The sequence below is a fragment of the Microtus oregoni genome, unplaced genomic scaffold (genome assembly GCF_018167655.1).
Source record: "Microtus oregoni isolate MIOR12 unplaced genomic scaffold, Mior012 000028F_ref0000031, whole genome shotgun sequence".
Taxonomy (NCBI): domain Eukaryota; kingdom Metazoa; phylum Chordata; class Mammalia; order Rodentia; family Cricetidae; genus Microtus; species Microtus oregoni.
The window spans coordinates 27008019-27022802 of record NW_024543087.1 but is presented as its reverse complement, the minus strand read 5'-3'; the positions used below and the strand labels follow the sequence as shown (position 1 = coordinate 27022802).

Below are 14784 nucleotides of genomic sequence, written 5' to 3'. Positions count from 1 at the left end.
AAAAAGAATGTTTAAAAAATTTTTAAACAGAAAATCAGGTGCGTATTATGAGGTCCTTTTCCCAACATGTATTTTCCTTTGTTTTTCTTGTATGTGTGGGTATCTTTATTTGTGTTTTGAGGGGTACACATGCTTGCATGTGGAAGCCAGAGTCTGGTCTCGGGTGGTGGCTGTTCCTCAGCCCACATCTTTTCTCTTCTTTGTGGCTCATGTATATATTTTTAGTGGACTTTTTAAAAATTTACTTTATTGTAAGGAACTCACAAATAAAAACATCACACAGCTAGATTAAGGGAGCCACTCAAATAAACACTTTCCCAGTCCCAAACTCTATACAGCTAATGAACTTCTGTACAGTTAGAATGGCCACTCTGAAGCCGTGGAATTCTACTTAGGATTTTATCCTTTCAGTCTCAATTACATTTTATCACACTTTTCTACTATTAAGAAAAAGAAGAAGAAAGAAAAAAACTTATGACAGAGTTGAAAGTAGAAAAACATTTAAGTTATATTCTCTTTCATGACTTGTGTGTATTCAAGAGCCTAATTTTCCTCAACTAAGCTCAGTGGTTAAATGTATCATTTTAATGAATGGATGTGTAACAGCTGCTCTTTCTTTTTTCTCTCCTTTTCTTTCCCTCCCTCTTTCTTTCTTTCTTTCTTTCTTTCTTTCTTCTTGAAATAAGCAACACTGGTTATCCTGGAGATTGCTAGTTAGACCAGAGTTTGTTATTCCAGCTCAGAGATCTGCTTGCCTCTGCATCCTGAGTGCTGGGATTCATCTGTTCATTTGTTCTGATCTAAAATCCCTTCTGTATGTATCTACAGGTGTATAGAAGTTCTATTTGTACGTAATCCTAAAAGAACCCATCCCAGCTTGCTTTCTAGGTTGAGCAGACCAAGAGCTAGATTCCAAGCCTCCTGCCTCCTTGCGGCTTGTGGCAGATTATTTCGATGAACTGTCAGCAATTGTGTAAGCCAGCGAGATGGTTCTCAAAGGGGCTTTCTTATCAACCCGCTCCACCCTGCCTGGGCATGGGAGAGGATAATCTCGCTCTGTCTAGTGAGGGATGAGCAGTTAGAACACTAAGAAGCCTTCAATTCGTAGATTTCAACTTTTTACTTCCACCTGTCAGCATCTGGGAAAGATCTGATAGCAAGGTCAGGCAGAAGCCTTGGGGACTACTCAGAGGTGGATATTCTCAAGCCTTGGGGATCACGCTGAGGCAGATACTCACAAAGTCTAAGGAAACTCACAGAAGCAGATACTCTAAGAAAGAGCCAGAAGGAGAAGGGGAAACCGAAACACAGGTTTTCAACAACAACAACAACAACAACAACAACAACAACAAAAAAGATAAAAACTGGTAAGATGGAGGGGAGGCTGTTCAGCTCAACCCAAGCTAGTCCAAACGACAAGACATCCTCAGGTGGAACCCCCTCAACAGGGGCCACTGTCACGAGGGACGTCGCTACGTCTGCTTGAGCAGCTGTGTGAGCTCTGCTTTGACGTCTTAGTGTGTCTGAAGAGTGCCTGTTGAAGAACATTATTTAGACGACCTTGAGTCTATTTGGGTCCGTTGTCACACCAAGCACATTTACCGCCATGATCACCTGCCACTGACCAAACAGACAAACAAAATGATAGGCTGGTCTAGACTTGGAACTAGGAAAATACTGATCCGGCAGGGAGGCTGTTTCTCTTTCTAGAGAAAATGATAATTGGATAGAAAGAGAAAGGTGGAACTGTAAGTAAGATTTCTTTTACATTACAGTATCTACCTCATGTGAGAGAATCATCCTTCCCATGTGTCCTTCCCCTTGACAACAAATATTCCCAGACTAAACCTAGCAGTGCACTGGTCTTTTCTTTCACCAGATAAACTAAAGTACCAAAGGAGTACCGAGAGCCTCACCTCAGCCCAGGCAGCTCAACCCACATCCCACTGACTTCTTTTCCTTGTTCTGAACATAAAGCGTCACAAGCATTTGCTGGTTGAAGCAGCCACCATTACCTGAGTCTCTGGGCTTGCCTCCTGCGGGATCTTTGTGTCTCCCAGGGCACCTGGAGTTTTGCCTCATGCAGCCAAATGACTCACTAGAGTTTGTTACTGACTCCTAACTTAAGTCATGAGATTCTTTCGCTAGTTCCCTCATTACCAGCGGCAGCTTCAGTCTTGGGGCTAGCAAGACGCTTCCTAAAATGGAGAACTTCAGCCCACGAGAGACAGATGGAGATTCCTATGGAGACCTTTCAAAGGTTTCATCACTCGCTCCTCAAAGAAAAACCCCAAGCTGACTGGGAAGCTGTGAAACCTGCCCTTTTGGGGGCAGGGAAAGGGGAAATGGAAATGAGGGTGGCCAGACAAGACCACCTCCACCTCAAGAGAGCACCTCCTGTTTCCCCTGGGTCATGGTGCCTGAGTGTGTTTCACAGAATTATAGGACGGGGAAGATAGTTTGGGAAATGTTGTCTGCACACTCTGAGGCCAAAGACAGTACAGTCTGACCTTACAAGAGGATAGAAACAGGACTCCTTGCTGTCCAGGGCTCTGCTCTTTGTGATTTCATCATCTGGTTCCTTCTAGAAGGAATTTCAGACTGTCAACTTGCTTATTGAACTGCTGCAGATTACATGAAAATGATCAGATGCCCAAAGAGGATTTATAATGTGTTTCTCAATTCCTCTGGAGCAAATGCATTTACATCTATCTTTAAAAAGCTCAACTAAAAACAATTTTAAACAAAATATGTAAGTATAGGCTCAAAATTCCCTAGGCCCAAGAGTCTTTGATACTTGGGTAGTATCAGAGACCCAGGCTTAATTGCTGTAAGTCAATCATTCTAAATTTAGCTAGTTGAAGTCACCTTTCTTCTATTTGGTTTGCAAAGAAACATCTCATGAGTTAGCATGAATGGCTAAAAATAAGCTGCAAGTTTCGTTTTCTGTTGTTCAGCATGGCTTAGAAACAAAACAGCACAAGCCTCGGAGATGCGTTGAATGGTGCGAAAAGTCAGCAATTCAAACTGCTTCCTTTCCTGTCCCGATGACCAGCTCATCCCCAGGCCTGAAAAACTCACACCTCTGTCCCTTTCATGGTCTTGAAATGAATCACACACACACATAAATAAGACATGGCAGGAAACCAGGGGCTGAGGCTAGTAAGGGGGGGGGGGGGCAGTGGCTTCTACGTAGATGCATCATCACTTCCGCACAGGGTGTCACGTACACTTCAGCCCGAATCTCAAGTGATGCTGGAGACCCTTCTGTGGGGCCAGGGATAAATGAATAAACAGTAGATTCCGTGACGACAGGTTCCAAGGGATTGAGCCCAGAGTCTCCCTTGACCCAAATGCCATTGTTCTTGTGCAATTCCTTACTACAGACCCAGGCAGCTCACAAGTTCAATTTCAAAACCGTCTTTTCAGGGCCAAGTCGGGCAAAAAGGTGCTCAGCAGCAGTGCCCGTACTTCAAAGGGATGGTAGCCACCTCGCTTTGTAGCGTTCAGCCGTGTTCGTGCCCAGCAAGCAGCACCGTGGCAAGCAGGCTCTCAGCTAAACAAGATTGAAAGGGGGCGAAGAAGGGTTAATCTCCCTCCATTAAGGAGGGGCCGCTGGGTGAGGTGAAGAGAATAATCTGTATGAAGTGCAGAGCAGACAAAGCACGTTCTGGAAACGAAATTACGGTGTGGGGCGCGAAGAACGATTGTCCTGATTTTCACTGTGGCCATTTCTTAGGTCTCGGGGTCTTTCCTTAGCTTTGAAGTTACAGCCTCAGGGAGGGGGATGAGGGCCTGTTCACATTGAGAGCAGGACTATTTGAGCTGTGAGTCCAGGGAACTAGGCTGCCTGGGAGGAGAGGGTGAGGCCACAGCTGCCAGGATATTGGGCAGGCTTATCCAAGCACAAGTTAGACACCAGTCACGTAAATAGAACAGTCGCGGTCTCTTCCCCGGGCTAGAAAATGGCCTCTGCATCGTCTTCTTTTTCATTTAGAAAAACTTTCTAAAAAGGATTTATTTATTTATTATTATTATCATATGTTTGTGTGCATGTGTGTATGCATGTGCGTGCACATGTGCTCAGAAGCATGTTGGATCTCTTGGAGCTGAACTTACAGACAGTTGTAAACTGCCTGATTGGGGATTGGGACTCGGGCCCTCTACAAGAACAATACTTGCCCCAGAGATAACACTGAGTTATCTCTCTATACCTTATTTTTTGTTTGTAATTATGTATGTGTAAATGTGTATGATGTGTGGACATGGAGGCTGGAGGCATCAGATCCCCTGGAACTGGAGTTATATGTAGTTGTGAGCTGCCTGACCTGGGCACTGGGAATCAGAGCACCAAGTGTTCGTAACGGCTAAGCCACCTTACCAGCCCCCTATTTTGAAAAATAACCATTTGAGAAATTTCAAAAATAAATTTTTCTTCCTGTTTTTGGCAGTGGGGAGGAGTCACAAGAAGTTACAAAAACAGTAAAGGAAGGATGGTGTTGCACACCTGTGATCCCAGCAGAGGCGAGAGAATGGGGAATTGACATCCAACCTGGGCTCAGGGTGAGAGCCTGCCGGAAGTAAGGGAATGGGCAGTAAGCGTAGTACTCCCCAGTGGTCCAGGTACCTTCCAGACTGTGGGACACTGATTCTGGGATCCGGGGATGGAGCTTATCTGGTTTCTCTGGTTTTCTCATGCACTCTGGGTAGCAGTAGCTTTGCCGCTCTCTCACACAGCATCAACACCATCAGAACGCTGTGGTCCATCACTACCACTCCCTGGGTCTTCTTAGAGTCACAGCCTCCCCAGTCCTGGGCCATGGCAGCCACGGAACTCATCTCCCACACTGCGATTCACTCCCCTTGAAAGTGGTGTGTATCTGTGTAACCCTTTGAGATGAGCATGTTCGCCCTGTGGGAGGTCTTTCTGACCCATTCCACTTCCTGGAGTGTGGCCCACTCTACAGCTGGCTGCCCGTTCACCCGTTGAAGACTCTCTGGCTGGCTTCTAGATTGTAGGTGTTCCGTGCAAAGCCACGGATATATATATACAGACCGCTAGGTGAATGTAAGCTTTCGCGTCTTTTGTGTAAGTATCCAGGAGTGGCTTGGCTGGATCATATGGAAAGAATGTTTAACTTTGTCAGAAAACTATCACCTGTTTCGGAGAATGACTGGATCATCTTACATTCTTACCGAAAAGAAAGGCCCAAGGCATCCAGTTTTCCCACCCCCTGGCCTGCACTTGGTGACAGTATCATTTTCTGAGTCATTCCGGTAGATATATTGTGGCTCCTTTTGCTGACGTACAACAAAATGGGGGTAAGGTTTGGTGCTGCTGATCCTGGGTAGGATGGTCACTCAAAAGCTCTCGCTACCCCAGCTTTCCTGTCCACATGGCAGTTTATGCTGCCTGGCATTTAGATCATGGGCAATTGCTGGTCTCTCTGCCTGGGGTGAGCCTTCAGTTTTGCTCACTTGCTGCTGACTGCAATGATGGGATATCCCCATCAGGAACTGCTAAACCTCTTTGAGCCAGTACCCCTTCAACTAGTGGTGCCTGCTTCTATAAGAAGAGATGAGTGATACAAAGTCCCGGAGAATTTTCTTGGGCTAGAACCTTCCCTCTGCTATGGTCATAGACTGTGTAGAAGCCTGTTTTTATAGTGGAGGTGGGGCATGGAGTCAGTATAGACAGGAGTAAGGAAAGCCTCCAGCAGTCCCTGCCAATCAGAAGACCCACTGAACACTTCTTGCCTTTGGACTTTATTGGACTCTTTGATGGGATGTAGAAACCTTGTCTGCATAGCCTGGAACTCTGACTTCTCTCTCCCACTGGTTAGGAATGGAGGTACTATTCTCTCCAGTTTCCTAGCCCTAGGACCCAGTCCTTTGAGTGGCCAGATTGTCATTTAAGGATCAGAAGATGCACTTAGTAGACATACTCTCATGCCAACAAACACTCATCCACATAAATTAAAATAAATTGTTTATTTGTTTGTTTATTTTGAGACAGAGTCTCACTATGTAGCTCTGGCTGTCCTGGAACTCACTATGTAGACCAAGCTGCTGGCCCCAAACACAGAGATCCTGCTGTCTCTGCCTCCTGAGTGCTGGGATTAAAGGTGTGCACCACTGTGCCCAGCACTAAAAAAAAAAAAAAAAAAAATTAAAGAAAAAATTTCAAGACAACAGGAACATGAGCTTCATATCAAGCAGACATTGTGAGGACATGGATTGCCCCGGTCATTCCTGTACTATCAGCCTGCATCAGCTGAGCCCCAGACTTGAGGGAGAGTATAAATGCTACTAGAATCCGTGCTTATCACAGTTTGCCCTCCTACATTTGTATTAGAAAGCCAAGAATCAAGAGGACGAGGACAGTCAGGAGACAATGAGGACATGTGCAGAAGTGGAGACACTTGGTGAGAACATCAGCCTCTCTGGTGTCTCAGCATGGAGACGGGCATAGCTGAAGTGCTACCACTGGGTTTTGTTCTTCACCAGCTGGTGGTGTGGGCATGGATAGCCTCAGAGGAACTATGTGCAGGTTTCTGGTGTCTGAAGGCGCACAGAGAGCCTGCCGACAGTGGTGCGGTCTGTAGAGGCAGAACTTGAAAGGCAAACAACGGTGGTGCACGCCTTTAGTCCCAGCACTCAGGAGACAGAGACAGGTGGATATCTGAGTTTGAGGCTAGCCTGGTCTACAGAGGCCAACCAGGGCTACACAGAGAAACTCTGTCTCAAAACAAACTAAAAATAAAAGGCAAATGGCGGGATGTGCTCCTCTAGCAGCTAAAGCAGAAGAATGGGAGGAAGTGCGGGGCTATCAGAGACCGCTATGTGACTGGTGGGCGTGGGTTAATGATTTCTGCAGTGTTGTGAAGACACATGGACCTTTATGCTTCCTCTCAGATGACAGAGTTTTTAGGTCTTGGTTGGGTTTGTTCGATAGGTTCTCTGCGACTGCTGTTTCACTCCTTTCTATGGTTCCATGCTCCAGTCCCTGCTGTCTGGCTCACTGTTCCCACTTCCCTGGTGATAAGGCTCAGTCACAGCACCTTGCAGACACCACAGACATCTCCCCTGGCTCGGAACATCATCACATTCTTCCTGAGGGTGGGATCTACCGGGGCTCCACACCAAACCCTGGCTCTGTCTCCTTTTGAGTTCCTGTCTTCTGACCTGAGATCCGCCCCCACACTTAAGCCTGGTGTTTGCCATGACGCTGTTCTGCTGTTCTATTTTCTGTCCTTCAACCCACCATGGCTCAGTTCTGAAGAAAAGTATCTTACAGATGCTTTCTGTATGACTGCCCTATGTCCTCCTAAGTCCTTGTCAGGGCTCAGAGATCACAGGGGTCTGGCACCACTAGGTGACCAAGAGAATGACCTGGGCCCCTCCGAGGTCCAAACTGTATGTGTTAGTCCTGAGATTTGACCCTACCTATCAGAGAGCAGTCACAGTTTCCTTGACTGAGGCAGGGAGCTGTTTCAGGAGTTGTCTTCTTGTTGGTTTCCTTTGTCGCTACCAGAAGGTTGGGCATGTTTAGATCCCTTGTCTAGGTCACCCTCTGCCAATAAATCTCTGGGTGACCATTAGGAGGCAAATGATCTATGTTTACTCTACTGCTCTCATGTCTACAACAAGCTTTCCTGCTTCCCAAGCTAATAATCATCTTCGTGCCAGATAAAGCTAAAACTCAGAAGCCAAAAAGAACTTTTCGTTTCTCGTTTGGATTATGTGCTATGGTTTGGGTACAGTTTTTCCTCCAGCGTTTATGTGTGTGCTGGAGGCTTGGCCCTCAGGGTGGCGGTGTTGAGGCAATGGGACCATCCAGAAGTGAGGCTCGTGGAAGAAGGTAATTGGGTCATAAGGGCATTGCCCACTGAAGGGGTCATTGTAGGTTTTGTGAGATGGCATTAGTTTCCATGAGAATGGTTGCTGTAAATAAGCCTGGCGCCTCTCTGAATCCTTCTTTCTGTGTAGCAGGTGCTCCCAGCAGGGTGATGTCATTTGCCCAGAGGCCCTCATCAGGGAAGAGCAGATGCTAGCACCATGTTCTTGAACCTCCAGAACTGTAAACTAAATATCTTTTTAGTGATGATTTTATTTGCCAGGTGTTTTGCTATAGCAGTACAGACTATGACAGTATCCCAGCCCAGAGTCCGCTAATTTTTTTTTTCCTGTGTAAAAATGCCTAGAATTGATTAGGTAGCAAACTAGACAGACAAGTAAGTAGTTCTCAGGCTTTGGTGGATATGAGAATAAGGAGGGTGTGTTAGAATGTATATTCCTGATATTTGAAAGATAACAGGTGATTCTTAGACATGGGTCGGTCGAAGTCTCCATAGAATGACATGGATGAATCTAACATGTCTGGGACGACAGCCAGAGTTTCTGATGTTACAGGGACTTGTGAACATGAGTTTTCGTGTGAGAAACCTCAGGGGACCAGGTTCTGAGTTAGACACTGATGATCTGTGGACCAGCATTGACCAACTGATAACTTTAAACACAGATCATTCAACTTGACACTTCAATTTCTGGGGATTTTCCTTAAATTGCCCACAAGGATTTACGTTCAAGAGTGTTTATATATTTGTAACAGTGGACCACCGGAGGCAATCAAAATATCCATTTAAAAAATGGCTAAATTAAAATATGCCAATGCAAAGATAATAACCATTAAAAAAAAACCCAGCAAAAACCAAAACTAAAACTACAAACTAAAAAGGAATTTGTCTTCTGTAGAATGGAAGAAGAAAGAGAAATGTTGTAATGAAGTTGAAAGTCCAGCCAAGCATGGCCCAGCTGCAGATGGGGGGAGTGCAGCCTGTCCCTGGGGAATCCTAAACTACTCCCTTGCAAGGCACCTTGATATAGCTGCTGCCTTGGACTTAAGTCAACGAGAAAGGCCTTTTTACTGGCTATCCCTTCCTCCTGTGATGCACGATGATCGCCTATGAGATTCTGAATAGAAGGGTGACCCCCATCACAGAAGGCAGACTGACTGCCCTCTTTCAGGTAGCTAGGAAGCACAACCCCAGATCAGTGCCTCTAGGAGGGTCAGTTTCATCTGTCAAGTAGCCAGACTCTAGACTCGCTTAGGGCTCAGGCCTCCAGGTATACCTGTGAGAAACGACTATTTGAGAGTTAGCCTCTGAGAGTATCTGCGATAGAATTTATCTTGTTAGGTTAATTCTTGTGGGAAACCCCATCTCAGTTGTGGGCAGGACCATTCCCTGAGTGGGGATCCTGTACCTCATGAAATGGAGAATGCAGGCTGAGTAGGAACATTCCTTACTCTCTGCTCCTGGTTTGTGGATGTGCTGTGTCCGACGGCTTCAAGCTCTTGCTGCCGTGACTTTCCAACCACACTGGTAGACAATCCCAGGCTGAGGCAAAATAAAGCCTTGCGCCCTTAAGTGACTTTTGTCAGGACATTGTATCACAGCCGCAGAAAAATGACCAAGATTGCTTCCACAGAGTAGACATCAAGCCTGCCTTGTTCCCGTGTGCTGGGACCTTCAGTAGAATTTCAGGAATCAGCTCTCGGCACAGAGATGCTCAACCAGTTTCTCTCAAAGTCTTTCGTGAAGTTGGCCCTTTTGAGCCGCTGGCCCACACTCACACCTGGCCAACTGGCTTTGAACTAGTTGTACCTACTATGTATTTTGCTTAGGCATGTTTCTAAGGATCACAGATGCAGGAGATTCAGAGAAGTTTTCTTGTTTCAAAACAGCACTACTTCATAGCAATCTCCAAAGCCAAGACATCAACGCCGACCATGCGGTGGCAATTGTCACAAGCACGCTAACGTAGTCTTCACAGTCCTCATTGCCCGAACCATTCCGCCCGGAACCTTACTCAATTTAACGGTCTCAACAAAACAAAACACTACTTTGAAGGTGAGAAGGAGCTTGAAAGTTCTGGTAAAAACCAGAGGCTTCTTGAGTTAACAGCAAAACCCCAGAGTCCTTTGTGTGGTGTTTTCCAAATTGGTTCTTGATGAGAACTAGGGGATTTCAGTGTGAGAAATGACAAAGGCCAATTACTATGAATTCTTAGCTGTCGTAAATATGACGTGAGCTCCTTGCAAAACTCTCTAAAAAGGGTAGCAGGGCATTCATAATGCTGAACCAGGAAGAAGAGGGCTAGCGTATCTGTGCATCAAGAACTCTATAACCTCTGAGGTCAAAATAACCAACTGGCCCCGAGTCCATGTGAAGCTGTCATGCTCAACTTCTTGTTAGTGTTTGTCATGGATAAACAAGGTCAGGTGCACATCTTCAGATGACTTAACTCTGCAAAGACCCTGGTGTCTCCGCTGTGAATCACACAACTCATGTATGATTAAAATGAAAAATAATAAAATATAAGATTAAAGTGAAATAAACTTATGAAAGCTTTTTTTTTTCCTGTGAGATCTATTTTGGTGCCATTTAAAAAAATGTCAAATATGAAAATATGAATTGTGTGCTTGTACACAATCCTGCCCTGCTGGTGATGCCTCTGAGGTCACCCCCGCCTGCCATCCTAATAAGGTCAGGTGGTCCTAAGGCTCTGTGCCTTTCTTTCAGACATTACATGTTTACAGTAATGAAATTCTGGTTACTCGATTTGGTGGTCACACACCTCTCCTTGTCATACAGTGTAGCTAGAAGTGTCAGAAATCACTCCTGCATCAATTTGCTATGCTATATGTATTGAGGGGATCATATCAGATGGGAGCTGAAATTAATAAGCCATGATTAGTCAGTGTTAAGATTTGAATCTGAAATGGTCCCTCGTGGGCTCATGGGTTAGTACACATGGCCCTCGACTGGCGATGATCCTGGAGGTTCTGGATGCTTTGGCAGATGAAACCGAGCTGGGGAAAGCAGGTCAGGGAGGGCATGTCTTCACACCTCTGTCCAACCCTGGTCCCTTCAGAGAGCTCTTTCTGGTCCCATGACTCTCACTGCTGCCACACCCTTCTGCTCAGGAGCACAGCCACCATGGAGTGAATTCTCTGGAACCGTGAGCCCAGATAAACGTGTCCTCCTCTAGGCACTTTGTCACAGTGTGAGGAAGTAACGAACGCAGCCCAGCTCCTAAGAGAGTGGACCGTGACACTGTTCCTCCTGCCTGTGGCCTTTGGCTCTGCGTTTCCTGGAAAACTCTAGGTTCTCGGAGAAACAAAGACATCTTTGCTGCCTCACAGCTAATCAGCGGCAGAGCCCGGGCAGTCCTCAGATCTTGTGCGTCTTCAGCTCACTCCGTCAGGTGGTGGCTTCCAGTGGGCAGTGCGTTCCCACACTTTTGACTCTCCCATCATCCCAGCCTGCTCAGTAGACACACTTGGAGCTCAACAACCCCAGAAAGTACACCTTCAGAGGTGGAAATATTTTTGAAAAATTGAAACTAAACAACTTGCTATTTATTTAGCCCGCTCCCCATGTGAAGGGACGAACAGCAATCGAAGAGGCTATCAGATTGGCCGGGAACACATCTTCCCACACAATGGACAATGCTCACTCTTCAGGGTGGGGATGTGGGAGCCAGGAATATCAAGTCTAGTGGCAACATTTCATTTGCTTAGACAGATACTGACCACAAAACTAGAGAACAATGCACCATGCAGCCTGAACAGATCTTTACTGGAGCCCTTTCCTGACATTTACCGCTGAGAAGAGAATTCTACAAAAACCAACAATGGCTTAAAATCTACATAAATTATAAAGTGAGACAGGGCTCTCCAAATAGGGTTCATACATTTGCCCCTCACTGTTTCAGTAAATGAGACTTCCCGAAAAGAAAAAGGCAGGATTAGACATTGGGTATAACTCTTTTATATTTCGTGGGGTTAGCATTAATGTTCCTGCCCAAGTCTTTTATAGTCTATATTAAAATATTTTTCAAATAGTTTTATTTGAGGGTCTCTTCTTAGAGGAGCCCTCTCACTAGTAAAGCACTGTAGAACCTGGTACAGATGAGGTAGAAGAGTCTCCCAGATTCTCCAGGACTGGGCAGAACCATCATAGCTCAGGGCTCCAGGCACGTTCCTATACGTCACTGAAGCTTATAGCTGTGAGAGCAAAATCCCATTGACAGCTAGTTTGCTTGACTCAAGAGCACGAAAGGAACAAAGCCAGAAAAGACCTAAACAAGAGAATAGGGGGAGGAAAAATAAGGGGAAGATGCCCTTTCTGTTTCATTGGCCACTGACAACAGGAATGTGTTTATCTTCATCTTGGGACTGGAATGGACAGAGGCATCTTGGGAAATTTCCCTCACTGCTCTTTGCCCTCATGGCCAGGTAAAATCTGTGAGTGTCCAATAGTGAATTCCAAATATCTCCTAATGTTTTGCTGTTGTTTTGAGATAGGGTCTTGCTATGCTGCCCTGGTTGGCCTGGAACTCAGTATGAAGACCAGTTGGCATTAAACTCACGAGCAACCAACCCTCTTGTCTCTGTCTTCTACCTGGGGTTACAGGTGTGCACCCTATATGCTTGGCATTATAATATGCTTTTATAAGATTTATTTTTATTTGATATGTGTACACTTGCTACTTATCTGCCTGGAAGTATAGCTGTGTGCCATGTGCGTGTCTGGTGCCCAAGGGGGCCAGAAGAAGGCACTGGATCCTTAGGAACTGGATAATCCCAGATAGACATGAGCCCCCTTGTGTGCTGGGAACTGAATCTGGGTCCTCTGCAAGGGCACCAAGCGAGCTCTCTCTCTAGCCCCTCATCTACCATCCACTATCACCAACCCCTCCCCACCACACACACACTGTTCTACTCTCATGCCTTATATTTGAGCATTTTCAAGCTTTTACACTCAATGCAGAAGAGATTATCTTTCTCCGGAACCTCCCCACGGTTGTCTCTGGGAAGTGGCTGCTCTAAGCTAGCTACAGTCATGTCCCTGGGTTTTAGCCAATGGGATGGGAAGAAAGATGATATGGACCACCTCAACCCATAAGACCCTCCATGTACGCTTTTTAGGTTCTTTGCTCTTTCCACTGCGGAGCGAAGGCACACCTTGGTGGTTCTGAAAACCACCTGTTGCTGACAGCAGAGTCTCCTTCAAACTCTGAATGTTTTGCGTTTGTTAGTGTTTGTTGGTCATCAAACCAAGGGACTGGGGCACTTAGGGCACGCCCACTGAACTCTACCCCAGCCTTGAATCTGAACGAATGATTGAAAGAGAGTTATCCCAACCAACCTACACTGTGACATGAGCAAAGCCTATTGTGTTTAAGCCAATCTATATTTATGGTAGCAATTAGCTTATCATGACATATATCCCCTTTGACACAGCTATTGTCATTCTGTACCTATGCCCTGTATGCTTTTCTTTATTTTCCTGAAACCCCCAAAAAGTAGAACTAGAGACATAAAAGCAGGGAGTCATCAAGGACAAATGGCACTCACCAAAGTATTTCACACACAGCGCTCAGATCTCCCAGCCAGAGGAACGGCAGACTGGCATAGCCTCTCTTCAAGACAGCCTCATCTGTAAAATTATATTTAAAAGGTAAAACACAAGGCCTTCAAAACATAAAGTGTGACGGTTCATCTCATAGGATGCTGGCTCACCAGGGATTTGTGTTTCTCGCTAAACGACAAACTTCTACACTGCCTTAAGTGAAGGTCATTTTCTAAGATACATGCAACCACATTAGCGTGAAGAACAGACTCAGTGTGCTGAGGAAGGTCTACAGAAAAGAGACCGTCACTCGGGAGGTGACTTGAGAAGCCAGGGGAACTGAGATACAGCTCTAGGCCTGTCTGCTCTGTGACTCTCACGCCCCATGCAAAAAAAAAAATGTTTTTCCATAGAAACCAAAATTTCTTGAGTAGAAACTTCCAGAACTCATAAAGGACATGTTATGCAAAGGCCTCGGAGTTTTTAGACGATACAAAAACGGATGAACTGTGTTTCGCCTCTGCTTCATGTCCCTGCTTAATGGCGGCGTGAGTGGAAATGAGGAACTGCAAACAGGACACCAAGGAGATAAGGGAGCGCAGAACGTGCAGAAGGACAGGAGGTGCTCCCAAGACAGGCAGGCTGGCTGTGGCCCCTTTCCGACCAGGTCTGCCATTATCCATCCCCCACCCGCCCCGCCCCGCCCCCCGCTAAGTGTGAAAATACTTTGACTGACAAAACATATGCTTGTCTAGGATGTCTGATCACCCCCTAGACGATCCAGGAAGCAAACTGTTCAGAACCCCAGACACCTGTTTTGGTTTCCTTCTTGAAACAGAGCTCAGGTGGGCAAAGCAAACAAGAATCCCCAACCCAGTAGGACATTCTCCTCAGGGGTTCCGCCTGAGCAGCTTTTGTTTATCTGTTCTTGCTGGGCCCCCGGGGAAGAGAGAGAGCAGGCCCCTCTGAGGCTATGTTTAGAAGGTGTCCCAATGTCCGTCCCCACTCCCTCCTCTGGGCCAGGGCCTACCAGACCTGGCTCTTAGGAGCAAGATGGCACCCACCAAGTTGGGCTGAGGGGCTGAGGGGCCTTCACTTACTCAGAGGTGCTGGCTCTGAAGCCCACAGGCTACCAACTTTCTGGGCTCAGGAGGCCCCACCGCATTCTTCCTCTGGACTCCTCAACTCCTGGTTGAGATCTGCGCCACATAATTTTCTCATGACGTCACTCATTCTGACTGCTTACCCTTGGAAAGCTGATTTACAAGTAAAGCCCTCCTTAAGGCTTAAAACAAAGAAGAAGAAGTAGAAAAAATAAGGTGGCTGGAGGGGAGATAGAGCCCAGCAGTGGCCTCCCGGTTTTGAG

At 46.2% G+C, this 14784-nt stretch overlaps 1 protein-coding gene across 5 annotated transcripts in view; it reads right to left on the bottom strand.

Annotated features, from left to right (window-relative positions):
* Zbtb38 (zinc finger and BTB domain containing 38) overlaps positions 1 to 14784 on the bottom strand; it is an 81240-nt gene extending 66456 nt beyond the window's left edge. For all 5 annotated transcript variants that reach the window (XM_041676861.1, XM_041676864.1, XM_041676862.1 and 2 more), the window contains exons 1-2: positions 14519 to 14784; positions 13424 to 13505 (exon numbers count right to left, since the gene is read on the bottom strand). The gene's annotated coding sequence lies outside the window, so the exon portion shown is untranslated. The remainder of the gene's footprint in view (positions 1 to 13423; positions 13506 to 14518) is intronic.